The sequence below is a fragment of the Pezoporus occidentalis genome, unplaced genomic scaffold, assembly GCF_034315485.1.
Source record: "Pezoporus occidentalis ecotype Australia unplaced genomic scaffold, CSIRO_AGI_Poc_V1 ctg62, whole genome shotgun sequence".
Classification (NCBI taxonomy): Eukaryota; Metazoa; Chordata; class Aves; order Psittaciformes; family Psittacidae; genus Pezoporus; species Pezoporus occidentalis.
In genome coordinates this window covers 996,575-1,019,047 of record NW_026915966.1, presented here as the reverse complement: position 1 = coordinate 1,019,047, position 22,473 = coordinate 996,575, and the positions used below count along the sequence as shown (strand labels likewise).

The following is a 22,473-nucleotide window of genomic DNA, read 5'->3' as shown; positions in this document are numbered from 1 at the left end:
CAGGTTTTCCTCAAACGTGATTTTATCATTCATTTTTCTGCTTTTCTCTTCCTACCTCACTTTTTCAGCAGTAAATTGGAGAGGCAGAGGATGCGAACAGATCACTGTCTGCAGGGCAGGACAGAGAGCCAGTGGGAAGAGTAATGGAACAAAACCAAATCACAGAAAAGAGGCAGTTTGAGGGCTTTCAAGGACCATTTTCAGGGAGAAAAATAGAGACATTTTCTTGTGAGAGGGAGATGCTCTGCGCTGTGCTAGAGGTTCAGGTGAAAAACCCTCACTAGAAAGTAATGCTATGTGGAGAATTCTTCCCCCTGCTCAAATCCATGGAAAAGCCACTCAGGAAGATGGGATGAGGCTCCTCAGTTCCCTGCAGCCTCACTCATGCATGGCATCCATTCCCCTTTGCTCCTCCTGGACCCTTGTACCCACTGCCTTCCTTTGCAGCACCAGTGAGTGAGTTGGATATTGCAGCAGACCCTACCAAAGCCCAATCCTCCTACTGCAAGCATTTAGTTTTCCGTGTTTATTCCCTTGTTCCCACGCAGCCACCAGCACTAATTCCAGGTGGGATTGCCAGCTGCTGGGAAGGGGAAATCTCAGCTTGTTGTGACAGCAGCATGGACGTTTGTTGGGCAAATATAGGTATACAAGTAAAACTTCCCCCTTGCTGTTGCAGGATGAGCTGCTGTCAGCCTTGGCTGAGCATCTCCACACTGTGGTGCAGCAGGGTTCCATGTGGCTCTGGAGGCTTTTAATGTCAGTCTCAACATGTATTCCACCATGGCTGTAAAACAAGCACTTCACTGTTATAGAACACAGGTGGAGGTGGATCAGCTTGATATTGCTGGATGAGACACCCTTCACCTGCTTCAGTGTGCAGCCACAGCCAATCCACATTGCAACCAGGGTGATTGCTAGGAGCAAGTATCTCAGAGCTCTTTTCAGCTCTATATAACTGTAAAGAAAGTGAAAACAAAAGGTGGAATAAAGCAATTGGTGCTATCACCTTCTGCAGGGCTCCTGCCTGGTGCCTCTGCTGTGCAAGAGAGAAAGAAATGCAGGTCCCTAAGCTGCAGAATAGCCTAGAGGCACACCAGTATGGCTGTGGCACTGGTGAAGGCTGGAGTGCTGTAATCAGTGACTTTCACAGAGCTTGGGAATTTGTGGACCCTCCCAAGAGCAACACCATCTCTCCTCAGCAGGTGCTCGCATTTCCAGCAGCGATTGCATTCCCTAAAACCCACCTGCTAGAGGGGATGGGTTTGAGTTTTGCAGCCCTTACACAGATCAGTGGCTGGTCCTCTGCTGGGATGCTCAGCTAGCACAGGGGCTTTTCTCCTCTACCACCGCATCCTCTGCTCTGGAGTGGGTTTGCAGTGGATCTTCTATGAGAAGCAAATGTCTTGGAGCTGGCTTTGGAAGCTTTTGAACCGCTTGCAGCCCATCTTGCATATTACTCCTAAACAAGTGTCTTTTGGACCATTGTAAGAGGCAGAACCAACATCTTGTGGCAACTCTGGAGGAGAGAATGAAGTAAGTAAGGAGCTCAGAGCAACCAGCCCTTGCAGAAGTGCCTGGGGGGAAGTGGAGCCCTAGCCCTGTGAAAGAAGGGTCTCATGGCCTGAGAGAGGGATGGTGCTGGAGGTTAGGCTGGGGGTGTTTCACCTCTTTAGAAGGTTGAGGGATTGAGCACTTGAGCAAATGCTGATGCAGTAAGCTGAACTTTAATGGCCATTGCATGGTATTTGCCCTCCCTCTCTACAGAGCAGTCAGTGAGTGATAGCCTGGGGGAGGACCAAGTAGGCTTGTGTTGATGTATGCTGCTCTCCTGGGTGTGTGGTCCGACCTGTCTGTGTTCAGTAGTGCAGAAGAACCATTTTGCTCTACTGGGAGGTGGGTGGTAGTCAACAGACCTTCTTCATTGCTCAGGCCCCTTAGGTGTCTTCTGTGGAGCTGTCAAGGTGGAAGAGGGCACCGTGCTGAGCCTCACTAAAGCCTTTGCAGACCTCCAAAGTTTTGATGTTATTCAGATAATAGCAGTCTTTGTAGTCCCTACGGGACTTGAGGATATGCCAGGGCTTCTAATGATGCTCTGGTTTTGGGTTGAAGCAGGCCATTGTGAAAGGAATCACCATTGCATTTTGATATCGGGTCTCCCTCTAGAGCTATGGAAGCCGGGAGCACTGATTTTGCTAGGGACAGTGATGGGGTTTCTTTCAGCTGGGAATGTAAACTGGGATTTTCCATGCTAGGGAAAACTTGAAGGCTCCAAGGTTTGGTGTTCAGGGTGTCTCTTCTCTGCTAGGAGCCTGGTAGAGGCCTCGCACACCAAGAGAAAGTAAACATGAGGAATTATTCCTGGCTCTTTCTCTGTGGTGCTACGCTTGGGCTGGCTCCACTGTGGCATGTGAATAGAGTGTCAGGTTTGCTGCTGTCAGATCAGTAGGTTCATTCTGCATCTTTTTTTCCCTTTTTAGGCTATGAGAACACAAAAGTACCAAAGGAAAGACTTGTCTCCCTCCCTGCTGTGCTAAGTCAGGCCAGACTCATGTGATTGCTCACCCAGCCTGGGAAGCCGCGGTCTTCAGATGCTCTGGGATGCAGAGGTGGGCAAGTGTGCTTAAATAAGCTTTTCTTTTTACTGCTAGATTTGAATGACTTCTAGAGCTGGTCAGAAATGGAAAATCACTGTGAGGTGTCTCTGCGGTGGGGATCTTTTGTGTCAATTGTTTTACCTTCTGTAGACTTCCAAATTGGGCCTATTTTGATTTATTTATTGCTTAGAATCAGAAAGACTGCCAACAATCTGGTTTTCCTTCCTTTTAAATAATGCTTCTCAGTAACTGCTTAGTCGCACGTTCCACTTTGAGATCAAACTTGAACAGTGTCAGAATCAGTTGTTACGTGTGAATTCAGAAGGTGCCGATGCTGACGAGAGACTTCTGAAACTCTTCCATTTAAAAGGTGTATCACTAAAATGTTTGTGAAATCAAAGCCGACAATCACAAATCTCTGGTAGCACACTCAAGAAAGGGCTGTTAATATGTCTGAGGTTGGGATTGAGTCAAATTTCCTGCTAGGGATCATGGTGCAGAACGTAAATAAAATAGAGAAAAACTAAATCTGAGCAGGACTCATGGTGTAGTTTAAGAGCAATTTTTAATTGCAAAAGTTTCTCCAAAGCTTTTAATGGTTTTTTTTTCTGGTAAAGGCTCCCATTTAGGCAAACTTCCTTAATATTTTTTTTTCCAAAGAGTAAAATTAAACTGTGAAAGCCCCGGAGGTAACAACACATCGCTTCAGCCAAAACAACTAAAACCTCCAGCTGAAAAACAAACTGTATTTTACAAACCCAAACTAGATTTTACTGAAAGAATGAAAACTTCCAAAGGAAATATGAACTGCTTCTTCAGGAAATGTGGGCAATGAGAAGCCCCCCCCACTTACTGGCTGCATTCCTTCAGCAAAAACCCTCTCATTTCCCACTGGCAATGTGCAAATCTCCTATCAGCTGAAAAACACTGTGTTTTTTGTATTAAAAGTAATTGCTGGAAGTTCTTAACCAGAAACAGTCTGGGTAAAGGGAATGGGTACAGAGGTATGGGATGAGTGTTGCCTCCCACTTGCAACTGTTTTGAGTGTTGGGAAGCATCTGAGTAGGGATGGCAGATCCGTGGTGCCTGGCTTAATGAGGCAAATCATTACAGAAAGACAGGTCTCTAATGGCAAGCACTGGAAGTGTTGAATCTTTATTACCGTGTTCTCAGGGGTGTTCATTTTAATCAACACCTGAATGGTCAGATTAAGTCTGTTTGCTCTCTTTTGTGAATTACTGTGCAATTCAGCATTAACAAAGGTCCAATTTTAGTGTGTTATTGTTCAAGAAGGTAATACAAGCCTGGGAATACTGGCAAGGAAATAGACTTTTGAGGTCCATGCCAGCAGTCAGCTCCCTGAACTAGCTCTGGTAAATGAGTAGATCAAACAGAACTTTGACGTTCAGCTCAAAGAGAGCCACCACCCATTCTGCAGACTTTCCATTAAGTTCTCCCCAATGCTTTTTAATTATGTTTCTGTTCTTCCCTTTTCTCTGGGGACAGAAACTGGCTGCAGGGAAGGACTATGGTTCCTCCTGCTACCATCTGTGCCAGTTAGACCTGGAAAGTACCAGACACTTCAAAATGCTGGAGCTCTTGCTAGAGGCCTGGCATGACCTTGACTTCAGAGCCTTGCTTTTGACTATGCTCGCTGGAGCTTTGTTTGCCCCTTGGCAGCTGTTTTTCAGAGGAGTGGTGGCTCTTTTGGTGTCTGTTTTGCCAGGGGACTGTTTTAGTGAAGGTGTAGAGACAGTGTGAACCTTCATCAGTGACAGAAGTAAATTCAGGCCAGTGTAATCCTGATGGAGATCACTGGATAGTCCATGACTGCAAACCAGACCTCTGCGTGCTGGTGCTTGCAGTCACGCCAGTTTCATTGGCTCAAGGGTTCCAGCCACCATGTGTTGTGAGATCTAGTCTTGGCCTCCAGAGTCTATAGCTTAAAGGTTATTCTGTGCTGTACCTATCTAATCTCTATAATTAAGGGTAAAGCAGCTTCTCTGCTTCTGAGAGATGGCCTTTTGGCTGAGCCTGGAGCTGTTTGTTTCTCACTGTCCCAGTGTCATCCTACTGCTGCTCTGAGCTTGGCTATCTGGGACAACTGTCAGCTGGCTCCAGAAAGGGACAGCGTGAGGGTGCTTACAACTGCTTTTCTGGTTTGCCTCCTACATGCTCTTTGGCCAGAAGTGAGAGGGTCTGAGCCAATAACTAAAAATACAGTCTCATAGCCTTGGATAAAGGTAGGTTTGCCAGCGGGAGCTTCTCTGCAGGAATCTCTACATCCGTTCTAGCACACAATCATGTGTGATGTGAGGGGAAGCTGATGTCCCACTGTTCCCATCTCCTGCCAAGGTGCCTTTGTCTCGGCTCACGCTGAGTCATGGCTGGTTGCAGCTGGAGATGAGCGGGCTCTTCTCCCAGGCAGATCTCCATCTCACCAGGGACACTACCATAGAATAAATGAGGAAAACCTTTTTGCAGTGGGCCCTGCAAAGGCATTCTGGTGGATGGCTGTATTGCTCAAGGCAGTAGAAGACAACACTCATCGTAGGTTGGGACCCACTTCGAGTGGACATATAACATAGATGATGGTAGATTCATGTGTCTAATGGTGTTGTGTGTGATGGTTGCCAGTAGTAAGCCTGAACTTGCTTGCTGTTGTGGGGAACCAGCACTGATTTAGAACACGTTTGGTCAATGATCTCTGCAGATTTTCTTTGTCCCATGCTCACATCCCTTCATTTTCCCTCCAAGTCTGTCCTTAGTGTAAAAGGAGATGCCAAGGTGAATCCAGGCATTACATCACGGACATCCTGTTGCTTCAGACCCCGGCGTGTGTTTGACTTGGCTAATGTTTCTTTCTCAAGATCGATGAGTGCCTATCCTGTTTGCCTTTCTCTGAAGATAAAATAACCTCCCTGGGATTAGATTCCAGGTCTAGGCAGCCCAGCTGTGATAAAGGACAGGTGTGGGTCTGCAGGCAGGATGGGATGCTGTGGCATCCCCGCTGCCCTGTGCACGCTGCTCTTGCGAGACGAGCTATCTCCATGACCATTCCAATTAGATGGGGCCTCTGCTCCCCGCCCTGCTCAGCAGGCTCTGTGTGTGTTTAGGGAGAAAAATGAGAGGGGGGAATTGGAAGACTTTACAGTCTGTAGGAAGTGTGGAGGAGAGAGTAATAGATGTGAGGAAAAAGACAACAAAGTATTCCAGGAGTTGGGTTAAGAATGGGCAAATTGATGGTAAGCAACATGTCATCAATCCTGTTTAGGCAGGCTGTGCTTTTGATCATGGTTTTGTGCTAGCTTCCCTTCTCATTTCTCAGCCTTGGTTGGGTCTGGTCCCATGCATGTTGGGAAGGATCTTTCTCTTCAAAAGCAGTGGGTCCCATAGCTCTGCAGTGTCCCTTGAAAAGCTTGCATAAACTGGCAGTTACAGCCATGGAGCCACCAGCAGCAAAGACAACCGTGAGCCAGTGCCTCCCATCCATCAGTAATTCAAGCTTTCCTTAAACACTGGTAAAAGCTCTGGATGGGCACAGTGCCTACAGCAACAGTCTGTGCTCAGTCCTCAAGAAGGTCTGTGTTTAAGGAAGAGGGGTGATGGTTTCCAAAGTGAAACTTGAATGGCAAAGCCAAGGTGGGTCACAGCTTGTAGGACTGGAAAGAGACAGTGGTTTGGGTAAAATACAGGCTGTCCTGATTTCCTGGGGTACATTAGCAACTGAAGACCCAGTTATAGGTCAGGGTATCGCTGTGCTAACACCTGTCCCCCATATTGCTGGTGGGAACTGTTTTCTGCTGGAGATCTTAGGCCTGCTTTACAGGATGGGCATAACAGTTTTTATTCTTCCCTCTGGGCTATGAAGACACAGTGGCAGCAGGGGGCTAATCCTGCCCCAGGCTGGTGTTGTAAAGCTCTCCTCTAATGCACAGCCTGATGCAAACATGACCTTGCTCTTACACTCACCCAGGCTGTGTCAAATCCCAGCACCACTTGTTATGGGCTAAGGAGCAATCCAGAGGCAAGCTGGGCTCTTCTGGCTGCATGGGGCAGGATATTCACTTGCACTCCAGCTCCAAAATGAAGCCTCTTGACCTGGGTCAGAGCAGATAACGCTGAGCACAAATCCCATGTTGAAAGATGCTGGTGATATAGATGCAACTTGCTGCACTGCTGTTGGTTCTTTATCTTACAGCAGATGTACAGCTGCTGTGGTCTAACACCAGCTACTGCGAAGACAAAGGCTTCAAATAAAAGCCCCAAAAATGTAAATTCCTGTGACCAGTTATGCTTGGGGGAAGGCAAAGAAAGCAGAGTAACTGCAGAACTTAACCTGGGTTAACTAAACAGACTCTTAAACTCTGTTTCAACATTAGACTTCTAACATTACCTGCTTGGCATGTCATAGCCAGGGATAAGAGCCACCACACAGTGCACAGTTAATCACTGAGCCAGCTGCCCCCAGATATGTTGGGACATAAAGCTTGTCAGGGAGAGCTCTTTCTCTGACATCCTTTGCAACACAAGGAGAGAAATGAATAAAGGATGGAGAATCTCAGATGACAGGGCAAGCACCAGCCACTAAATGGGGCTGAAGTGCAAATTCTTCTGCCGAATGGCATGTGCTATAAGGTCTCTTTTCCCCTCCCTGACTTCCGTGACTTTCTATAAAGGTGAAGAGAGTAGTGGTGAACTTAGTCCTTCGGTTCCTTTAATTCTGCCCAAGACAGGCCCCACTCTCTTTTCAATATATCAGTCTTTATGGGACAAGTGGAATTCAACTAGGCACATTCTCCCTATCCTTGTGCTGCCATTGACACACTGAAGGCAGATCAATTTAGGCTGTTACATTCTCCCTTCCTTCTCTCCACTGCTGTCTGATTTTTCTTGCTCTTATTGCTTGGAGAGTGATTTCTTTGCTGACATGGATGCTCAGGAGCAGCTCTGGGGCTGGGCCAGCCCTGACTGCTGTCCTCTATTTGTGTGTTCTTAGTTGAGTTCAGACTTGGCATTTCTGGTCTCTGCTTTTGGATTTCAGATTCGCTCAAACTTCTGCCCTGTCCCCCTTTCAGAAGCTCCTCTTGAAAACCAAGTATCTCTGAAAGTCTGCAGTGATTCCTCCCTTTTCTGGGCTTCTCTGCAGGGACCTGAACAGAACACTGGAGCAAATACAAGCCTTTTTTTTGGACAGCTTCATGGTTGAAGACACTTGACAGAGACTTGAGAGTGTTCTTTCCCCAGCTCTGTGTCACTGACCTCCAGCAAACCGTTTTATCTTCCCGTTTCCTATCTGTGAACATGATAGAAATGTTCCCTTTCTTTCTCCCTTTGTCTGTCTTATCTATTTATATTTTAAGGTCTTTGGGGCAAGGACTGTCTCTTGACTGTACAAAGGCTGACAGACAAAGGCATTGACCTTATTTGGGATCTCTAAGTGTTAATGCGATAACAGTACCAGAACCGTGGATGAGTGCAAAATAGCAACATGGTCTATTTTGGAACAGAAAGCAAAGTGTTTTCCCTTCCTTAGAATAGCTTTTGGGATGCAATAATTAAGGCATCAAATAGAAAGCACATAGGACTGTGAAAAACTGCATGTTCCACAAAACACTCAACTGTTTTATCAGAATTGAGGTTATCTTCCTCAACTTCCCAGGTTTTGGTTGGGTTGGTTGGATTTTTTTGGAGTGGGCTTTTTAACTTAAAATCCAGCCCCTGATAAAGGGAAGAGTTGCGACATGAGATGTTTGAAACCTGCCAAAGCTTTTAGGTTGCTTTGGGGTATTGAAGACTCTGGTAAGAACAGCTTTGCCACTGCAGAAAGCATCCCGCAGTACCTGCTCCATAACTCCTTGTCTCAACCAGTGCAACTGCGTGTGAGGTTGTTACCAGATTCTAGAGAAATGGCTCAGACAATTTTCAACTGTATAAACATGTTTTGGTGCTGCTTTCTCTCCTGGAAGAGGTTTTCCTTCTGTTGCAATGCAGAGAAAAAACTTGTAAATATTGCTAGAATATGGTGTTCTTCCTCTCAAAAAGGGCAGCGTTCTCTCACCTCCATAGGTGTCCTGCCTTTTCACGCAACCAGGGGAAAAGTGTTAATATGCTGCTCATTAGGAATCTGAAATTCCTGCCATCCTCTCCTGCATCCTAATCGAAATGCATCTCATCTTTATCTGATGCAGAGTTTCAGATGAAAATTAGAACGCTGGGCTGAAAGGTAAACTCGGCAGGAAATCCTGCTTTCTCTTCAGCACTAGATGTGCTTTTGACCTCCTAAAATGTGACTTTGTGTTAATTTAAAACTAAATTCCCACTAGATTAAGCACAATCTGAAGACGCAATAGGAGAATGGCAGAGAAGGGGAATCCAAGCAGCACTTAATGTCGTCTTTACTTGTGTTTCATGCTGAAAGATCAGTTCAGGTAGTGAATTATTTATGCTGCAGTCTGGCACAAGCATAGGCATGCAGCCTGCCAAAATGTAGGAAGTCCATTGTGAAGGCAGGATATTGGATCCCGCAGGTGCGAACAGGCGTGCTTCCATGTTTGAAAGTTCACAGTGGGAGAATTCAAATCGACCTCTGAGGTTGGCTGCAGATTAAACTCCTCCATTTTTAATTAGATGCTGCCCAAAGGACCTCATGTCAGGAAAAAAGTAACACTAAACCCATGGAAATATCCGTAATAATTGTCCTACAGATTCAGTCATTGTCGGTGGGGTAAAACATTAACATCCTTTTGTTGTGCTCAAGCATTTGCTTGGTTTGGGGTTTTATTTTCCTGCAGTCCAACAACTTTAAAGCCTAATGAGTTAAGAATTGCCCAGGATGATAATGGGGCTGCTAAGACTCTTTAATGATTGGCATGGCTCATGAAGGGGAGAAACAAAACTGAAGGAGGCTCCCTGGGGAAGGGTGTAAGGCCACAAAGGGTTGAGTGGGCAACTTGGAGAAAGGGGCTGTTGCTTTCACACCATTAGGTGTTTAAAAGAAGCCAAACCCTGGCCACAGCTGACTAATTTTGGCTAATTGGAACCTACATGGGTCAAAGCTTGGTGGCCTTGCTGCTGGTAGGTCAGGGCAGCATCCATCATTGGCCTCTCCTCTGAACGGCAGCCCATCCACAGCCTGTGACAGTGCATACAAGCAGGAAAACTGTCAGGAAGCTATTCCTTGTGGAAGATCATGTTGTGCTCGTTTGTCTTGGTGCTGCTTTCCCATAGCTGGGGTGGATGATCAAGGAAGTGCATACGTAGACCGGTCTCATGGGATGTCCTTGCTCTTCCTCCTACTTCAGGGCCAATTTATCACTGTAGAGCCTTTCTCTCCCTTCTCTGCTGACAGATTAGCTACTGTTCAACCACTGCTCATATCCTAGCTGAAATCCTAGGTAAAACCAGCTGATGCTGGTGGGTACATGGGCTTTGATCCTCAGCAGGAGTGGCTCTGGTATGGGGTTTCACTGTGGGAGCAGGGAGTGCAGCTGAGCTATTTGAATAGCTTGTTTGGATTTTTGCTTCCAAACTGTGGATAAAAGAGCCTTTCTTGTGTAGCAACACTTCCAGAGATGCAGAATTCCCTTACAAAAGGATGGAAGCCTTTGTGGTGGGTGCATGGATGTGTGGGCTCAGCTATGGTGAGAGGTGTGGGCTGATACGCTGCCTGCTCACTCCTACTGTCTACTGCTGTGTGGAGGACTGGCCTGGTTTTAGGCAATGCTCTGTCACTTAAATGCATCAATCCCAAAATACATCAGGCAAGAGCACAGTTTTGACAGCATCTCTGCCCATTCACATTTTCACTCTGGAAATATGATCACAATACATGCTTGTTTGTGTTTACCAGCTATAATTGTATCAGTGCATTGGCTTGGATACAACGGCTCTCTAAAGCCTTTTTTTAGGGTATTTTTAATTATTTATTAAATTATTGTTTATTTAATAAACAATAAAATATAAAAAACAATTATTATTTATTTAATTGTTGTTTTAGGGTATTTTTACTCCTGATTTTGTAACTGAAGCGCAGGATAGGGGAGGAAGGATGGTTCAAGTGTTCCAAACCCCATGATAACCTTAGAATTCTGGTTTGTAACGAGTTTCAGTCTATCTCATTTTAATACTACTGAAGTAGCAGTTTAAGGGGGTTTTGCTGTTGGTAGGGTTTTGTTTGCTCTGCTCTCTAAAGTGAAATGCCAGTTGGACCTGCGAATCTCCGAAAACCTGAACCAAACTCACTTTTCTGCTCCATTTACTGCACAAGTCTAGAAGAGGGGGAGGCTATCTGATGGTCTGTGGGCTCAAAATTGAGGGACATCTCGATCTAGTAGTTTCCACCAGCAACTTGCTGGTATTTAGTGCAATATGGGGTTGGTCAGTGGTAATAAATCAGAGCTTTTCTCCCAAATAAACATGAACATGAAGTAAACCTGGAAGAATTTAGATGAAGGATGTATAAACCTCTCTGAGATTATTGGTGCCTCCTGTTTCCCTTTTCTGCACTTGGCTTCTGCTACGATGTTGTTGCCCTTTGACATTTGCTAAAACCAGCAAGTGGAGGAAATGACACTATGGCATTTATTAACCTGTAGTGTGGATGTTAAACAGGCTTCCTGAGAGTGAGATACAGCTGCTCTGTGAGAAATAGCCCTTTAGAGCTTACCTGGACATAAAACACTATAAAACAGGCTTACTATGAAAATAATACTGGATTGCAATGCAGTTGCGATTACAACATATTACAGCTCTTTCGCTTGCATGCTCTGCAAAGCTAGGACTGCTTTACTGGGAGTTTCAGCTCCAGATATCTAATTCCTTGCAGCTGACAGCTTATGTGCAATTGTGTCTTCCAGCACTGGTCCTTGTATGAGTGATCTGATGTCTTTGAAACAGGGTGGCCAATGCACACTGCTGAAGACATACTGCTTTTCCTTTGGGTTGGGCTTTATTCAGTGTACTCCATTAGATGTTCTTCCAGTCATACATTTCAGCCAAGATCAAAGCAGTAAAAGTGAAGGGAGAAATAGTTCTGGCTTCAAAATAAACCAAAATCCTTCCATATCTTTTGGGATATGAATCAATGGTCTCTTTAAAAACAAAAGAGATGGTACACCAAAGGCAGCACACAACTCTTTGGATGCCCAAGACAAAAAAGCTTCAAGCTGGACCAGTTTCTCCTGTTCCCTTCTCCAAGGAGAACAGAGATAAATACGTTCCCATGGGATGAGCTGCAGGGTGGAGGAATACATTCATGTCTTTCTCCTCATCCTCCTGGGGAAGGTCTTAATGCCAAACCCTACCTATGTCTGGGCAGCCTTTAGGCCATAGGACTAACACCTGCCATGTGTTTTCTCTCATTCCCCTCCAAGTGTGAGACTTTCAAACAATTCCTATGTATAATTGTACTCGGAAAAGACTAAGAAATGCACCTTGGAGGTACAAGGGCTCCAGGAACTTGTACACAGACAGCACATGCCTCAAATCCCCTTAATGTAAGGGTAGAAGGATCCTCAACAAGGCCAGAGGGATTTTGCAAGGTGTGCTCCTCTTGCCTCACCGGCATGGTGAAGATCTGCAGGGAGACTGCTGGGGAAGGAAATGGGATGGAGTAGCAGTTTGCTTCATGGTGTTTCAGTTGAAAGGCCTCTTCTTCCTACAGGAGATCTTGCTCTGCCCAGCTCCTTGGGTACTGCAGGCAGGGGCACTGCTGCTCACATGGTGGTGCCCAAAGGGATATCTGACATCCCAGAGGGTTCCTTGAGGAACTCCAGCAGTTCCTGTGGGCTTCACAATGAGCATTTATGCAGATTTGTGAGTTAATCTGGTTAATAGAAGTGTGAGAATAGCCTTTGTCACAGCGTGTGGAGGTCACCAAAACAGTACAGAGCAGGAATGAAGGGTTCATCTCTCAAAACACAGGCTGGTTCCTTTCGCCCTCTCCCAGGCTAAAACATTAGTTTTGGTTTGCAATTTGGTGTATTTATTCCCTTTTCTTTGTTTTCAAGGCTGCTTTAGCACTTGGTATTTAATAAAGCTTTGGATTTTTTGCTTGTCCAACCTATATTTTTCCTGATTACTAGTTTTATATGTACAGAAGTGAGCACAGAAAGTATTTCACACTTCTTGATCCTGCAGTCACTCATGAAATACATACATAATACAGTACCCACTGCCTATGACATTGATGGATGCGAGTCCTAGGAATGAAGAGTGATCACTTAAAATGGAATTTGAACCAGGTTTCAACTTCCCTTGAGGTTCAAAAGAAGCATCAGTCACTTTTAAAGCTGCCTGTTGTTTGTGCCACTGCACTTCTCCTCAGTTTGAGGGGAAGAGATTGATGCTCCAGCCTTCATGGTGGGCATGTCCACCCAGAGCAATGCAGCATAGGACTATAGGCAATGAGCAGGACAAAACCGTGTCTGGGATTGAGAAGAACAGTGTAGCAGAAAGGTGTCTGGAGGGCTTCATGGTGCTGGGAAAGGAGATCCTTCATGTGCAAAAACAGTGTTGGGTCACAGAAACTATTGCATTTGGGACCTGAGCTGGTTTCCTTGATCTTCTAGCTGTCTGCACTGAGGGTCCACCAGCTTAGTTCTTGTGGTGCTTGGTCCCCTTGGCAGCAGATTTGCCCAAATTGCTCTTTGACCCATCTCATTTATTATATGTAGTCCTGTAATGAACTAAAATTAATCCTGTGGAGACCATCGTATAACTGGAGAAGGTATCATTCTGAAACAGGGATGGAAAAGCTGCTTTCTGTGGCCATGACTCTTCAATTTGGAGATGAGGAAGCTGAGCTGCAGTATGGGAGGGGTTTGCAAAGTGATGCAGGTGGTGAGCCAGCAGCTTTTAAAGGGAGTTCTAAAAACTCATGCACAGCAGCTTGATAAATTGCCTGGGCACGGGTTTGACTTCAGTCTCTTACATTCAGCAGCTGTGGATGGATGCTTGGTGGGTACCAAGGGAAGGAGCTGCAGAAAGGGGCCAAGCTCATTCTAAGTAGCATCTCCTGCTGCCACTGCCAGAGACAGATCCAGGACAAGACAGTCTGAACTCATAGAGCGTTTTTATATGTTACAAAGCAGCTTAAGGAGGTGTGAAGTGAAACAGGTCCATGTTTAGGACCTGTGCTAGGGCTAAAGACTTTCTTGGTAAATCTAACTTAGCTCAGTCTAAACTCCTTTGCTACAAAGCAGCACAGAGACGGCAGGTAGATCTCTTTTCCATCTGGAGAGCTGCAGGGAAAGGGCAGATGTCATGCTGGTGTCAACTGTTTCGTACATTTGGAAACACTCAGGGTTTATATTGAAGCAGAACTTTAATTGGCTGAGTTTTAATCATGGTGCACACTTGGAATAACTCACCTTTTCATTACATCGGCTTTTGCACTTTCCCAGCCCTGCTTGAAGCAGGGTAACCTGCAGCATTGCTTTAGTCTTTCAAATCCACTAACTCTTCTTACCCAGGCAGAAAATCTGTGCTGTGCATTTGCTGATTTAGGAGTTGGAGTAGCTAAAAGAGGAAAAGAGCAACACAGAGCAGAGCCTTAAGGCATTTATCTGCAGAGATGCGCATTTATCCGCTTGCTAGAAGTAGCAGTATTTTCAAAGACTCTAAGCATGAAATGATTAATCAAATAGAAAGAAAAGGGTGTTCCTGAGAGTTTGGCAAGGCACAGTTGAGAAACTAAGCTTTCCATCGCATTGAAATGCAAATGCTCCAAAGCACAGTCCTTTCAAAAGCCCAGCATTACTTGTTTCTGGGGATCCTTGTTATATGCTTATTACCTCCCCCCCCCTCCATGATCACTAGCTAGGTAGGGAGTGTTTCTGCCTAAGCGTGGCAGTAAGAGAATTAAATGAATGTCACACAACCAGAGACACTATGGCTCAATTTACACATGATTTGCCTCACTGCCATTAGGGATTGTTATGTTATGTCTCTGTTTGCAGACCCAGCCTTCTGACACCAAAGTGGCAAAATCTGTTTCAGATGTGACAGCTGTAAACAGCCTGGAGTCCAAATGACTTCATTTTGCAGACATATTACATAAAAGGAAGTCTCAGGCTGTAGTTGTGATTCCCTGTCCTTGAGCACCCTTTCTGCAGGGATCTGCTGAATGCTAGGAATGGTTTGCCCAGGGTGCTGGCTCAGCAGGCTGGGCTATTGCAGGATCCACAGTGGTTTTCAGGGGTACCCAGCTGTTAGCACATCTGGAGGTCCTTACGAAGCTTGGGTTTGGAGGTGGAAAAGCAGGAAGGGTGGCCAACAGCAAGGCTAATGCGCCAGAATGTCTTATAGAATATGTTCTGTATACAGAATAGAATACATAGAACATGTTCTATATATAGAATATATTCTATATATCACCCCCTCATATAGTGGTTGTGTTCACTGCAGCAGGAGTAAATTAGCTCAGGTTAAAATCCTGGGCTCCCCAGGGATGTGGGGCCAAATGTGCCAGACAGAAGGCAATGGGAGCAATGGTATCTCTCCTTTTCATGTAGTAGCCACGGGGCACCAGAAAGGAAGATGTGATTTTAGGGGATCCTGGCTGAGTCTCATAGAATCACAGAATAGTTTGGGTTGGAAAGGACCTTAAGATCATCCAGTTCCAACGCCCTGCCATGGGCAGGGACGCCTCACACTAGACCATGTCACCCACGGCCTCATCCAACCTGGTCTTGAACACTGCCAGGGATGGAGCATTCACAACCTCCCTGGGCAACCCATTCCAGTGCCTCAGCACCCTCACAGGAAAGAATTTCCTCCTTAGATCCAATCTAAACTTCCCCTTCTCCTTCTCTGATCCACAGCTCCATCAGCGAGGTGCGACAGGGGAGCCTGTTCCTGTGGGCTTCTGATGGAAGCTGGGTGTTTGCATGTGTTGCACCTCTGTCCGTGCTACTTGATCTCACTGGGTTTTGGTTTTAGCTGGACTTGCTGAAGCTGGATTACATTGAGCCGAAATTTTGGGAGCATGGAAAAGAGGGAAATGGAGACGAAGGGATTGATTTGGGTTTTTGTTTTTTCTATTTGGCCATCTGGTCCTGAGTCAGTCCGAAAGTATTCTGTTGGCTTGAAGTTCTTAATTCTTTCAAATTCTTTCTATAAATGAAGCTTGTTCTCACTTCAAAAATAAGCGCTTCTTTCAAAGGGAAACTGATGTGTTTTGCTTTGAAAACACCAATATTTTTATTTTATGGCATTTTTTTTCCCAACCAAGTTATATTTCAAATTTAAACAATTTGAGTTTGCAGAAAAGTGTGGGTTTTTTGATGGATAACGCGCTCATTTGTAATGCTTGCCCAGCTCCAGATGGCAAATAACACCTCTGGGAGGTAGCTGCGATGATATACCTTGAAATCACCCACAGAGCTTGCTGGGGGGGGGGAACTGGGGGACATTGAGGGCAAGAGCCTGGGTTCACCAAGGCCTGTTAACCAGCACTGAGAGTTACCATATGGACAGGAGACCAGAGGGGCCAGATGCAGGGACACATAATTTACTGCCTTGCCTGGGGAGATCGGCCTAACGGGGACTGTGGTTGTACAGCAGGGGCCAAATTAAAATCCTTTGTGATGAGAAGTCTGAATTCGATGCGAGGCAGCAGCAGATCCCCTTTTTTGCCTCTGGCTTCGAGCTGCCTTTTTTGCCCTCCCCTGGCTGTAGCTTGTAGCCCATCTACATGTGGGGAGGTTGCAGTTCCGAACAGCCTTTTATTTCTTTGGGTAAAAGGCCAAAATTAATACTATTTTGTAATAATTTACAGTGACCCAGGGAGGTCTGACATGCCAAAGGCAACAGCGTTCACCCACAAACCACCTCGAGTGAGACCCTGGCCCCACCAATGGGAATGGCAGCAATCCCATCACTTTTATGGAGTCGGGCTTTCACCCTGCTGCTCCATGAATGGGGCTTGGGTGTTGCAAAAGAGGTAATTCTGGGATTAGCACCAAAACTTTTGGGTCCTCCTCCCTGTGCAACTTAGGAAAGACTTGGAAGCCCTTTGGTGGCTGTTCTTAGCACAAAGGCAAGACTTTGTGTATGCTTGCTGATTGAAATGGTAGTTAGCTCCTTTTTCAATTCTCTTTCTATTCTTTCATTTCTTTCTTCCCCATTAGAAGAAAAGCAACTGCATAAACTCAGCATGGGTAGCAGTCTTCCCATGAGCAAAGCCCTGAAGTGGACTGTATGGTTTTGATCAGGAATAAATTGCGTATAAAAAGGCTGGTAATCCAGAGATCTGGGTGCTAATCCTAATTCTCTTGTAAGATTTCTGTGTGATATTAAGATAAATCACTTAATGACTCTCTGCCTCTCTTTCCACCAGTGAGAAACTGTGATGAATAATACTCAGCCCATCCACAGAAGGGTTGTGAGGCTTAATTGTATAATATTTGCAAAGCTTTTAGAAATCCTTCAATGTGGAATGGTGCACAAGTGCTCCAACAGCTTTGTCTGTGTAAAGAGCTGCGTGTCCCTGGGCGATGGATGCTGGCTAAACAAGACATTAATATTGTGCTGTGTGGCTGCAGAGAGGAGGAGGACAGGGCTAAGCAGGCAGCATGGGTCCGTGCTATTGCAATTTGAGGACTTGTTTCAATGGGCTTGTGTTTAGCTGTGTCTGGAGGGTTCTTCTTCCTCTTGTGCTGCCTACGATCAGCGTTTGCGCTGCCTTCCTCTGAAGGGTAGTGCTTGAGGCGAGGTGACATTAGCGAAACCTGTGCCTGGTCCTGCTGTGCCAGCAGGGAGCTTGTGTCCATAGTCTCACTTTCACAGCGATGCCGAGTCCTTGCAGACAGACCCGGCAATGCAATAACAGCAAAACATGCTCCTTTAACCTACCCGGCACCAGCATGGAAAATAATACCCTAGATAGGTACCCTGGATGCTTCTATAATTTATTCATTCAACAATTCCTTCTGATGTAGTTAATGTTGTATTTCCCTGGCCAGGGCTGGCACATGAAGCGTGAGAAATCCTTATGGACAGATTGCTTTGCCTTCCCGAAAACAAACTCGTGTTATCTGCTGAGCGGCCTAAATGAGCTGAATCCTTTGGGATGTGCTGCTGGGCCATGGGGGATGCACCGGCTGTCTGCTGGAGTGCTCAGGCTCATGTCTGAGCAGGGAAGGGGTAAAAGAGAGGCCAGCATCCAGGGGATGGCCTGTCGGTACCTGGCCTGCTCATTCCCTCCTCCAGGGTTTTGAATTCATGGAAACACCAATAAATGATGAAGAGAAGCCATGGCTGATCTCTCTGGTGCATTTCTTCACTAGGCTGTATCCATGAAATCCTTGCTATTTGCTTTCACCTGTTTATCCCACTAAGAGACATCACTCCCTTGTACAAAGCTTCACTTCTTTCCTTAATCACGTTTTGTGCCTGCCTTGGTCCTCTTGTGACAGTGAGGTGCAACAATAAGTGGATTTCTCCAGCTGAATTTGATGAAGGAGACTTTCATGATTTAGGCTAAATCCCTAAAATGCCAGGCTGGAGGAAACAAAAGGGATGAATTTAAGTCAGGGGTTTTGCTTTTGGAGAGAGATTTTTATTCTTTGACTTTTCATAGCCTGGAGATTTCAAATTCCCAATTCATCCCAATGCACTGATGAAACTCAAGGTATTTTTAAACAGAGGGGTCCCTTAAGCTATATTTTATCCCTGGAGCGAGAGCTCCAAGGGTAAGTGTTAATCTCAATCCGATTTCATGTGCAAAACAGCTGCTTGGATCTCTCTCGCCTTGCATCTGTCTCAGATGGGGCTGTTTTCTACCACTCTGTTTAGTGGAGCCAGAAAGTTAATTTAGTGCATATTGGGAAATTCCTCAAACACCATGAGACTTAACACCATTTTTTCCATCAAACCCTTGGAGTTTGTGTTGATATTTAGAGGTGTGAGACTGCAGCGCTGGGGAGTGGAATGTTTCACTAATTTATTGGAGGGAGCTGATCTGGGGTGTTATCTCCGTAGACCAAGCTGTTATTGTTTCACTTCCAGGCTAAGTGCAATATAACTCAAAGTCACAATGCGTTCCCTGTAATGCAAACCCCACAATGCTCTCCTGTGGCTGACACCTGAAGTAAAGTATGTGTCTGCCAGCTTCCTTGAATAATTTGCCAGTGTATTCTAATTGGGTTTATATAAAGCCCAAGTTTATTTATAGATGTGCTTTTAAGCGCATTATCCAGTGGTTAGGGCACTAGTTTGGGGATTGTGACACGGGAGCTCTTGGGCTGACTTTGCCCCCGCCTCTGCTGTGATTTTGGGTGAGTCTCCAATGGCAGAAGCACCTCTGGGTCTCGCAGCCTGCAGCCCAGCATCACCCAGCACAGTGCCTGTTGCAGACGGTGGGAAATGCCAATCCGCTTCAATGTGAGTAATGTAATTAGAGTTACAGGGACATGAACGTTCCTTCAAGCGCAGGGTCTGGGAAGTCTGGTTATGAGAGAACCGCTCTCTATGGCTCAGAAGAGGAAACGAGGGTCAAAAAGCACAGAGCTGTTACTTCTGAGCTCCCAGGGCTCTGTGCTGGGGAGGTTTCCAGGCAGAAAGAGGAGAGCTCAGCAGAAGGGCGAGAGGACCCAGCTGGCTCCGTGCGAAAGAAGGACTTGTTGGTAGGAAGTGATAACAGTTCAGTTCAGCACAAGAGCAGGGAGCTGTGTGTCACTTCAGTACTGGTAACCAGCTATTTCAGGGATACATAACTCAAGTCCAGGTAGCTCCTGCCACTTCCAGGGCTCCCCATCACGCTCAGTTTTAAGGCACAGGGTCTGCATCAGAAAGCGCTATGGTAAACGTGCATCTGAAGCAGCAGTCAATAATGGGGTGCTTCAATGCTTGGTGCACGCCGGTGCCTCCATTATGGCTCATCCATAAAGAACCACAGCTATTGCAGACATGGAGAAAACTGTGTAGGAGGTGGCCCAGAGGAGAGGGCAGATGGGAAAGCAGCAGGAAAACAAGCAGCCTTCAAGCATTCAGATGTGCTCGATGAGGGCCTGCTGGGCAGGGTCCAGGGTCTGGTACTTACAGCAGCTTTGGCTGCTCTCCAGTGGGTTTGCAGGTGATTGAGAACTATTCCTGTGATAAACAGTCACACCAACCCCCTAAATGTGATGTACATGTGGTTGGTGGAGGGCAGGAAAGGGCTAAGGGGTTATGCACACCCTCCCTCCTTGCTGCTGGCCCAGTCAGCAACTGCACAGTGCGCTGGTATCACCCGTATCACTGAATCTGTCCAACTGCCATGGACTGGAAGAAGGTCACGCTTTGACCCCGAGGTTGTTAACTAGGATATCCCATAGCAGTAGGTGAGCTGCAGCATGGCTACACGTACACATGGCTTGTGTTTTCTTCCTCCCTCCATCCCCGTTTGCTTTCTCTGCAAATAAACCTGCTTTGTTTTCTCATCAGCCCCCCAGGGCAGTGTGGAGCATGTGTAGTGCACCCAAAGATGGATGGGCTTAGGGGTACTATTGCTTCTGCCCTGCACAGCAAGAAAATCTCAGATCCCTTTACCCCAGCACCTAAAATCTGTTTAAGTACTCAGTCCCACTGAAACTCTGCTCCAAGGGTAGCTGATAGGCTGGAGCAAGGCAAGCAAGCAGTGGAGACACAAAAAGGAGCCTTAAGACCCTGACTTGCATATAAACCAGATCTTGTTTAAAAGGAAGAGAAAAGCTTGATCCCGCTTGCTGCTTTTTATGGGGCTGGAGGAGGTTATTCAGTAACCTGCATGGCCACAAAGGCACTTTTGTTCCTAATAGGTCCTGAAATGTTACGACCTAATGTGTAACTTTATAGTTTACCCATGTAGTAGCATCGAGGTTACTGTGTAAGGACACGAAATAGCTGCTTCTTAATGATAGAGCAGAGCAATGGCCCAGGCACCTGCTCCAGGAGGAGAGGCTGTGCCAACCTAAGCGTGAAAGCTGCTGCTCCTCTGTGCTCGGGCAGGGTGTAATTGTGCATCGTGCCTGTGAATGGGGATGGCTGGGTCACCAAGGGCTGGGACAGAGGGGTTCAGCACCCAAAAAGCCACATGAATGTGCCTGGGAGGTGCTGGCACATCACAAGCAAGAATGGGACTCTCCCTGCAGCCAGAGGGGTTGGCTTGCTGAGGAAAATGCAATCTCTGTACACTTTTAAGGTGCTTTGTATTTGTTTTAGCAGTTTGCTTCAAGCAAAGAGAGGTATTTCCATTAGAGAGAGGCTTCCTTTGCACTGTAGGGAAAACCGTGTGGGCAAACTAGTCCATGGGAAAAGATGCAAACAAAACTAATGCTTTATCTCCTTCCCCAGCCAGCCTCCGGAAGCGGTGCTCCTTATTACCTGGAGTTGTGAGTGTCACTGATACTGAGATATTGTTTGCTTTTCTAATCCCAGCAGGGGATTAGTTTGAAGCACAAGGACCAGGAGCCTTCATAATGCTAGACCTAGGCAGCGAAACTGCAGCTGATGCTGTTATTCAACTCGGTAACTGAGTCTTTGAGGAATTATTCTGCATTATTTGCTTCCCTTGTATCGCATGGCAGGAAGCGCCACAGGATAATTACTCGCATTAGAAATGCTTCCTTTGGTCTGTTTTGAACATTTCACGTTTCATCTTCCCGGGTGCTCTGTGTTAGAGGAGCATCCCGTGGACTTGCAGGGCTGTTTCGGGGTGTTACCAGGGAGCGGCCTCCCTGAAGGAGCTGAAATAGCCCTAAAATGCTGGTGACAACAGGGCAAAGATCACTGCAGATGGTGACAGGGTGATGCCGTCTGGTCTACTGCCAGGTTTTGTACTTCCTCCCGATTTACTGAAAATGGCTATTAACAGCCACAGCTTTTTACACTCTTTAGTGGAAATTTCTCCCTTTTTAAAGAAATAAATGAAATGGGGCAGGAGGGCACAAAACTACAGGGAAAATTAATTCTGGGGCTTTGCTTTCTTTTTCTGGATATACTTTCATTGCTTTATGATTTTAGTTATCAAAGTCAAGTTTAAAGGAAAAGCATGTTCTCATAGCTCATTTCCACTCCTGTCCATCCAAATGGAACAGCTTCATCTTGCCCAGTCAAGGTGCACCAGGGCACCATTTATGATACAAGGGCAAGTAGTGCCTGCCCAAGCTGTGCCCCGGGTGTCTGGACATCTTGTGTTAATGCAGCATGAATCTGCTCATCCCTAAGGCAGATGTGTGTATCACAGCAAGCAGGGACTTGCCCTTAAGGGCAATCTACAGCCAGTGGGAGGAAGTGAAGCATCCCCTTCCTGGCAGGAGCAGTAGCGGTTCCCAGGTCTGTTTCACACGGATGCTGCTGACCTCGTTTACTTTTTCCTTTATCTGCCCTTTCTACAAATATTATTGCATTTGTCAAACAGACCAATTAAATGGCCCAAACCCTTAATGAAAACCTTGACTTTTCTTTAACCTTCCTGAGGAATTGCTCATTAGTGTGAAATGTTGCCTCTGCCTTGTACACAGTCAGAAACTACACAAAACCATGGCCAGGCAGGATAACGCTGCCTCCCAGCAGTGGGAATCTCACTTATCCCTTTCTTATGCATCCTGAGAGCTCAGAAATGGCAAAAATAGACCTTTGGTGCGAGATTTTTCTAAAGAAATAGCTGAAATAAGTAATTTGCTAAACAATGGCATCTCTGGGGTTTGGTTCTTCAGCAAAAAAGGGAGCTCAGTGGAGGGGAGAGGGAAAGTCAGTCCCACTTCTCCCCTTTCCTCCTGCCCTATGCCTCAGTGAGGAAACTGATTGTTTCATCCTGTGCCACCACAAAATGAAAAGAAAAGCCATTTTTTCTCGCAGCTGCTCTAATTCTCCATGCAGGTAGAGAGCTCACAGCCTCTTGCCCCCATCCCAG

General features: G+C 46.1%; 2 long non-coding RNA genes across 4 annotated transcripts in view; one reads left to right on the top strand and one right to left on the bottom strand.

The window, feature by feature from the left end:
- Positions 1-1,439: 1,439 nt before the first annotated feature.
- LOC134174623 (uncharacterized) overlaps positions 1,440-22,473 on the top strand; it is a 41,994-nt gene continuing 20,960 nt past the window's right edge. Inside the window, exons 1-3 of one of the 3 annotated variants that reach the window (XR_009968723.1) lie at positions 1,440-1,536; positions 2,481-2,609; positions 8,667-10,367. This is a non-coding gene — a long non-coding RNA (uncharacterized LOC134174623). Of the gene's footprint in view, positions 1,537-2,480; positions 2,618-8,666; positions 10,368-22,473 lie in introns of those variants that run through there. The other 2 variants (XR_009968724.1, XR_009968725.1) reach the window with 2 other exon arrangements.
- Positions 15,185-22,473, bottom strand: part of LOC134174624 (uncharacterized) — a 195,765-nt gene continuing 188,476 nt past the window's right edge. The window contains exon 3 of the long non-coding RNA XR_009968726.1: positions 15,185-15,252. This is a non-coding gene — a long non-coding RNA (uncharacterized LOC134174624). The remainder of the gene's footprint in view (positions 15,253-22,473) is intronic.